The sequence below is a fragment of the Pezoporus wallicus genome, unplaced genomic scaffold (genome assembly GCF_028554395.1).
Source record: "Pezoporus wallicus isolate ANWC-B61680 ecotype Strahan unplaced genomic scaffold, APGP_CSIRO_Pwel_v1 contig_3815, whole genome shotgun sequence".
Classification (NCBI taxonomy): domain Eukaryota; kingdom Metazoa; phylum Chordata; class Aves; order Psittaciformes; family Psittacidae; genus Pezoporus; species Pezoporus wallicus.
The window spans coordinates 882,266-890,448 of record NW_026637911.1 but is presented as its reverse complement, the minus strand read 5'-3'; positions in this window follow the sequence as shown (position 1 = coordinate 890,448).

The following is an 8,183-nucleotide window of genomic DNA, read 5'->3' as shown; positions in this document are numbered from 1 at the left end:
GATTTAAGACAAAACTCCATTCATTTTTCATTGTTGAATGAAACTATTGTTTCAGATGGTAAAAATAAGATCCATTTGGTATTTGAATGCTTCTGGATACTAAACCATTTTCTGTCATCACTCCCTAAGCACAGGACTCATGATGAAGCATCATACCACTGAGTCATAAAGGACTATAAGTACTGTCTGAATTGATACGCACTTCTTTGGAAGCATTTCCACAATTCTGGCTTGAAGCTTTCCCAGTTGTAGGTGCATTAATCTGTCCACACCGTGGGAGAAGTGAGAATTGGGTGCTTTTTCTAAGGTTTATTCTTTACTTTTGAGAAATATGTAGCAGTCGTAGTTCATCAATTTAAGTCATCTTTCCTCTCCTTCACAGTACATGTCTGTGTTAACATTTTAATGCAAATAAGGAGTACTTGGAAACAAAACTCCTGATTGTCCCTACTGAATGTGCTTTACTTCTCAGTCTGGGGTAGTTTTGGAGCATACAGCTAGATTCCTTGGATGAAATTAAATTGGAATATCGGATCCCAAAGCACACTTAATGCACTGCTCCCAAGGCAGGGCATTTAGTCTATGTGACCAGCATAGAGTTAGTTCAGAAGTCTCTAAGACCACCAAGATAAAAGCAAAAAGAGCCTTAAAATGTGCTTACTATGTGTGTCAGGTCTTACACACAAAGTGTTCTGCTTTACCAGTTCTGTCCTCTTGGTTGTTAGTTGATGTAGAAACCGCAGCACGCAATGCAGATGTTACATGCTCTTGAAGAATGTAATTATCTTGAAGTTGTAAGAACAGTACAACCAGTTGTCCACCTTTCTGCTTTGTCTCTTTGGAAATTGTTTATCTTCCTGATGCCTGCAAGGATGTGCAGTCACTATACTGTCTTGTGTTAGATATCTGGTTAGCCACTACAGCACTGAACTTTGTCTGGACAAATACTTGTAATGTATGTTGCCTTTCACAAAGAATTAAAATCATCAGCTTTTATGTGTATGGGTGAGGATGGGGAAAGCAGAGGGGTTTTCAGATGTGTATCAGTTTGTTCTTGAATTGATTTCACGTTTGTTTCAGAGGAATTACTCTAGAGTTGAACTGTTACAAACAATGAGAACATAAAGGGCCATTGCTTGCTGTCCCCGTTTTATTTATGTGCCCCAAAATACCTTGGAGGTTATTCAAATAAATGAACTCCATTCCGTTTACTTGACTGACTGATGGCTTAATCATGCAAATAATTGTATGGATGATATTTATTTGACTGTCCGTCTCTTTGACTGTATGCTAAAGCATACTTTCTTTTTCCCCAAAGAAAAAAAATTAAATGTTAAAAAAAAACAAACATCATATTGTAATGCTACAGTTGAGATTTTAAACACACAAAAGTCAGGACATTCAGAGTTATGACTCCCTGGAGCTTGTAGTTCAGTTGTGTTTTACATGTGGTGCAGATTAAAGCAGTGTTTTCTTCTCCTTTCTGCACTCCTTTCTCTTCTGGATCTTTTCCTCTTTTTGCTCTTTCAAAATGTGATGGAGCTCTGCCATGGAGTGGGTGACCCTTTAAAGGCCTCAGTGGACAGGTTGCCCAAAGAAGTGGTAAATGCTCCATTCCTGTCAGTGTTCAAGGCCAGGTTGGACAGAGCCTTGGGTGATGTGATCTAGCGTGAGGTGTCCCTGCCCATGGCAGGGGGGTTGGAACTTGACGATCTTAAGGTCTTTTCCAACCCTAACCATGCTATGATTCTGTGATTCTATGATTCTACTTTTTATATTCTGTATTACTGCAGAGTGTGAATAAAGTATGACATACTCTTTTAATGTGGTTACTGTTTCTTTGCTCGTATTGCAAATAACTTCTACTTTTTTTTTTTTTTTACTTGGCCTCATAAAACTCCCAAAGATCCTCCTCAACAATATAGATTTCTGGAGGCTGATAGGTATAAATTGCTCTGAAGAGATGCTAGTTTGTTTACACTCTTCTAGGCCAAATCCTGTAATGGAAGAGCTCCTCTGCCCAACTGCTTTCAAATGCGTATCATTATACCAGTCTCTGGATCTTCCAAATAAAAAATAGAAGTATTTGAGACCGTCATTATTAATAGCTAAAAGTTCCTGGTTTTCAATACTATAAACATTGGGATAATTAAAATATTATTCTAAATCCTTTTGAAATAATAGTTTTGGTTTAGTTATTGCATGTCAAGCACTGACTGTAGTAAAAATAAACACATTTCTATTTCAACTTATACAAGCAGGATATTATTTCCAAGCTCCTCAGGGCAGGGATTGTACTTGCCCTTGTAGCTGCAAATTCTTTATTGGAAGAAGGGGCCCTATCCTCCATACAGCTTCAGCATTAATATTAAGTGATGATCTTCATATGGAAAATATTGAATCTGAATACACAAATTTGTGTAAGTAGCAGCAGCCCATTGTACAATCATAACAGCACTTTTTCAGCTTCTCATATTTCTCTCGTTGGTTCTTCTGCATCTCTTTGTTTAATTGACTAGAGAAGAACAAAATAGAAAAGCCAGACTCTAAAGTTAATATCTGAAATGCAGTCCCTCTGAAAAGTCATTTTCTTGTTTTCTGTAAGATGGCTGAAGGATTTATGTCCAGGTATATTGAGTGTGATGAGGACAGGGGTTTTACTGGTTTAAGAAGGAATTCTGTCTCAGGTCTCACTGCTTCATGGGCTAGTCTCCAGTATGTGCCAGCCATGCTCACATCCGCTCTTGGGAGCATCATTTCCAGTGCCATGGGACTGTTGTGCTTGTGGCTAGCTCAGGGCTGTGTTTCTGCTGCCCCTCTCCAGTCAGCCATGTGCATGATGGCCAGTCATGATCAGCTCTGAATTAGGGATGCCTCTTTCTGACAGGTTTGGGTTATTGGGTTCAATTTCACCTCCTTGTTAAAGACACCTCTTCCCTCAGACACATAAGAAAAGTTAATCCAGACATAAAATCCTTAACAGCTGTGATACTGCAACAATGTTAATAGACCAGCTACTAGTTAGCAATACTAGTCAATAACTGTGAAAGTAAACCACCTGTAACTGATGCGGTCTAGCTGTCCCACACAGTGTCTTCATATAGGCGTTGTGCTAGGATGCCTTGCCTGACAGCATGCTCAGGGGGAACCTCATCACATCTGTGTTGACCCCTCAGACAGTATCTTTGGAGCCTTCCAGATGAACTCTGCCTGTTCCTGCAGGTTAATAGCTTTATCCCTTGCAAAATTCTTGCTTACTTGTACGTGGAGCTGAAATGTGAGCAAGGTTGAAGTCCAAGAAAGAAAAGCAGATGCAAAGGAATTGGTTTGGATATGTGGTTTTACTCAGTGTTGCCAGTTCAGTTTCTATTTTACAACAAGCTTTAACAATGGATACATGTAGTATTTTTAGAAAAAAGCAAATACTTGCTAGTACAGAAGAAAGTGTATTCCAAGATTTAGTGGGAATTATACTACCTTTTCTTCCTTGGTCTGAAGAAAGAAATAAACCAAACTGATTCAGGCCTGGTTTTGATAAAGTAAGAGGAGAAATTCCAGGCAATCACAAAATGGGGGAAAGTAACAGACGTTATGAGAAAATATTGGATGGAGCAACAGTCATTGCCAGCATTATACTATAATTGAATGTACGGGTTATTTGGGTTTTCTTAATGAAATGCTGTATATAGATCTGTAAAAGACAGTACCTTTTGTCCCTGCTTAAATATTTACAGATTATATTTGGAAGCTGTTATCAGAGTTAAAATAAAAGATCCTACTATTTGTATCTTGTATGTTTGCATAAACCCTACCAGTTCACATTTAATAAGATTTGCTATCAAGAGAACCACAAACTGTTTAATTTCATAACATCTGCAGCTTTTCCCCATTTTTAGGGGGTTTATGTCTGAGTAGATTTATTTAACTCAAATAAGGAATTACGGAAACAATTAAATTTCTTCCCTATTTTCGTGTCACTGACAGGCTTCCATTTCGGCTTTACAATATGGTGTTTCTTTTCACACAGCTAAAACAAGACATTCCACAGGAACAGAAAAATTGCCATTTTTGTTGCCACCACAAGCATATGATATCTGCCGTAAACAGCTGGGAAAGTTTCCATTTAAATAAATATTAGAGAAAAACATATTTAAAAAAACTTTTAAGCTAAGTCCCAGTAGGTGTGTGTTGCGTGAGCACACACCAGTGCAACTCAGGGTTATATTTTCATTTTTGTCATTCATTGGGGTAAGTCTGCCTTAGATCGTTACATTCACATATTTACAAGAAACTGCTTCAGTTATACACAACGTGCCTGCCATTAAATTTATAGTTTGGATTTGTACTTGCTTATGAAAGAGAGAATAAAAAGCAACACATTTTAACCTGCAAAGTGTTGTCAAAGATGCATCTTACAAAGGGTTCCCCACTGACTCATTCTTTGTGGACTATTGTTATAAATGTGAGGCTCTTCTGTCCCACAGCAAGGATCAGTCTGGCAAGCCAGGTTATTTTCAAAAGCAATGAAAGACATGCATGATAAGAAGAATTACTTGATACTTTACTGTGTCCTTCCTGCTCCTAATGAAAGGTTGTTCAATGCAACATATTTTGCATTACTTCACCTATCTACTTTTTAATAACACATGGGATGCTGATTCTTTATACTTTCCTGCTGAAGTCCACTCTTGTGTACATTACAGTCTTTTGTGTGGATTATTTTTCCCCCCTAAGAGAGTTTCTCTGTTACATGCTCTTGTAATTCCCTCCACAACTTTTCCCACTGGTAGGGGCTTTGAGTGCTTGTCACTGTTATGACATAAGAAGAATTTACATTCCTCTAACCTGTCTAAGAGGAACTAGTCCTTTGTAGGCTCTGTGTGTCCAGCTGGAGCCAGTCAAACTTTTTAGAGCCCCAGTTTTGCACCCAGCTCAGATCAGCTGAGAAAAGGGAGAAAGGAGAAAGCTTGTCCCCTTTTTCCCCCTCTCAGCAGCACAGGGCAGCATATTAGAAATGCAGCAAAGCAAGAATATTTGAAGTTTAGCATGAATCTGTCAATAGAAGGTAGTAAGTGCTCAATTTTTTCTTAGCAGTTATAAAATGCATACTCTCCTTTCTTTTATGGCTTGTGGTTTGCTACTAACCTGAGGATTCTGGAGGTGACTGAAAGCAGAAGCTGTGAGTGAGGTTTGTATCTAAATGTGATACTACTTCAGATGCTCATGTATTTCTCAGTCCAGGATATAGACTATAAGGACACAGGTTACATCTTTTGTTCTTATGGTTTCTTCTACATTATTGCTGGGAACTATGAGATGATCAGAAATACCTGAATGAATTAATTGCTCTCTTTATGCATTATTCTTCATTAATTAGTATTTATAATAATAAAGCTGCTTACTGAGGAAAAAAAATAACTGTAAAACTGTTCAGTCCTTAGCTTAGTAAATGTCAACAGGTGTGAAACAGAGGAACTCTCATATCTGTTATAGCTTTATGCTGCTTATCACTGTGCTTCTATCAGCCTCTATGGAAAAAAACTCCACTATCATCCTGATCCACCTGGGAGAACTACTGCACCGTCTCAGCTACGGTGAAGACAGGAAACCAGAAAAGAAACTAGATTTGATTTTGGTCAAGTTGTTAATATTTGTAATACTGATATGTTGTTGTTCTCTGTTGTGAATATGCATATTTCCAGTGTCAATCAGCTCTCTGAGATGGGATTTACAGCAAGAGGGTGTGGAACAGCAGAAATGTGTTCCTGTGCACATCTGTATTGTACATGTCTGACCTGGACATCCATGGTGGCATACATTTCTCCATCTATCCTCACCCTATAGAGCTAGATGTAAGATAGACTAAGGCTGTTGTCTATAAAATAATGCCTATAACTAGGCTATAAGATAATGCAATTCAGAGGTGGTAAGGGAATTCAAGACCACCACAAGTGGTAAGACTCCAAACCTATCCAATCTACTTACTAATTGTCTTCAACACCACTGACCTATAATTAATGTGAACATCCATCTCAGCCTTGGGAGTGGCATAAAATTTAGGAACAGCCAAAATACAGGGGCAGTTGAATGTCTTGTTTTCCATTGGCTTGAAAACTACTGATAATCCTTAAACAAGTTAAGGTCTGCCCAGTGCTCTGGGACAGTAGGAGGTTACTATTCTGTATGTCTGAGAATGTGCCAGTTTGAGCAGTTTTTGGAAGCTGGAGAAACTTGAAAGGCTTGGTCCCTCCACCCCTGCTGCTGGACCTGACAGACACGTGCTCCAGCACTGGGAAGCCACAGGAGTACTGGTGGGTCAGGTCGCTCCCCTCCTTCAGCCTGGAAAAGTACAAAGACACATCCTGCTTCAGACTGTTAAGTGAGAGCTTTGCTCCAGAGGAAGCATCTCTGAATTAAAACATACTTGTTCCCACCTGTAAGAAATTACCTTTTTTTTTCCTAATGGAGCTTGCTCTAACCCCCTTTGTCAATCCCCCTTTGTGCTGAGGGGAGAGCAGAGATGGCAGACAGTCTGCTGTAGGCAGAGCTGAAGGAAATTGCCTGTGTAGCTGAAGCGAACAGTGGTCTCAGCTCTAGAGACCCTGGTACAAAACCGTATGATGACAGTCACTATCACATATCTTTGCATGAGAAGGAGTTTGCCATCCTTGAGAGAGGCTACGGAGGAGCTGCTACAGCTGGTAGGAAGTGCCAGGGCCCTCCTTTCAGCCTGAGCAGCACAAGGGTGACACGCTGCCACTCAGCAGTGAGTGAGATCAGGTTAAAAGAGCTTTATATCTCTTTTTCAGAGTAGATTTTCCTACTGTTTTTTTTTGTGTTTGTGTTGAGACCCAGCAGTTTTGTGTGTTCCTGAAATGCCTCCTGCCAGCCACAGGGACTTGTGTGAGTGGAGCTGTACCCCAAGCTCATCCGTCTGCTCAAGCAACTGAGAGCAGTCATTTTGCTTCAGCACAGTGGAGTGAGGTTTTATAATGAAACCAGTTCTGACAGTGCAAAGCAACAGCTGGTACAGGTTTCTCAGTTTTCCACTCCTTCTGTCCACAGTTGAGTTGCGATCAAAATCAAAGCTGATTTAGCCATGTTTAAAAGACATTGTTCCAAAGCAAATTAAAATTAAGGGGAGTTGTCTATTGATTTTGGTAATTCATGTTGTTCGGGAAGAACACTTCCCAGCAGCTCAGATCATAGCAGAAGATAAGAGAATATAAATTTGCAGGGTTTTCTAAAATCCTGGAGAAGGAGAAGGTCAGTGTGTCAGTGCAGAGCATCTGAGCCTCTCGCAGCACAGTCCCTTCCTGAATCTTCAGGCTAACTGTGCCTGCAGTCAGTCTTGCATTAGGTTTTCAGGTGTACATGTGCTTGGAACTCAAAGCAACAGGGGAAGGGCCAAACCTTAACATGATTGATGTTTCCTTCACAAACAGGAAGTGGACTTCTTAGCCTGTATTAAAAACCCTTTGTCAGGCTGCATACTCTTGAAGCACAAACCCAGATAAGGTTTCTATCATTATGCATAATTACTAATTAGGAAGAGTAATCTCTAGACATACAGTTCAACTGTGGTTCTTAAGCCTGTAGTCTCTTGTATGAGTACATTTCCCAGAGTAATTACCAGATGTGTGAAGGAGTTGTTCTCTTCCTACATGCAAATTTAACTCTTGAAAATTTCATGGAGATGAGATAAAAGATGCAGAAAAGCAAAGAGTTTCTGTCCTCCTATGAACCCAAAGGGGGATAACACTGTAACAGTAAGAGCTGGAGAAATCTGTAGTAGTTTTTAAACTTTTACTTCAGGAGAGATGAAAGCTTCCAGACAGAATCTTTTTTTTTTTTTTTTTTTTTAATTTCAGAGCAAAATTTTTGAGTGAGAAAAGTATCTTAAGTAGTTGCTTACATATTTAAAGGGACCTGCATTATAGAATAATGAGTAATAGACTGAAGTTTGTTTAGCACATGCAATACTACTATAGGTATGAAATAAGTTGTTATGTATTAGTAAGGCAAATTCCCCTTTTTCAGCCGTTATAGCTGACATTCCTTTTTTTCAGCCTGTTTTCTCCTTTATGTCTGTTCCTATTGTGCTTTTTTTGGACTACAGGATTTCCAGTTCTCCTCAGGGTTCTGCAGATGTCACAAGTTGATATTAAGAAACAAATGAATGT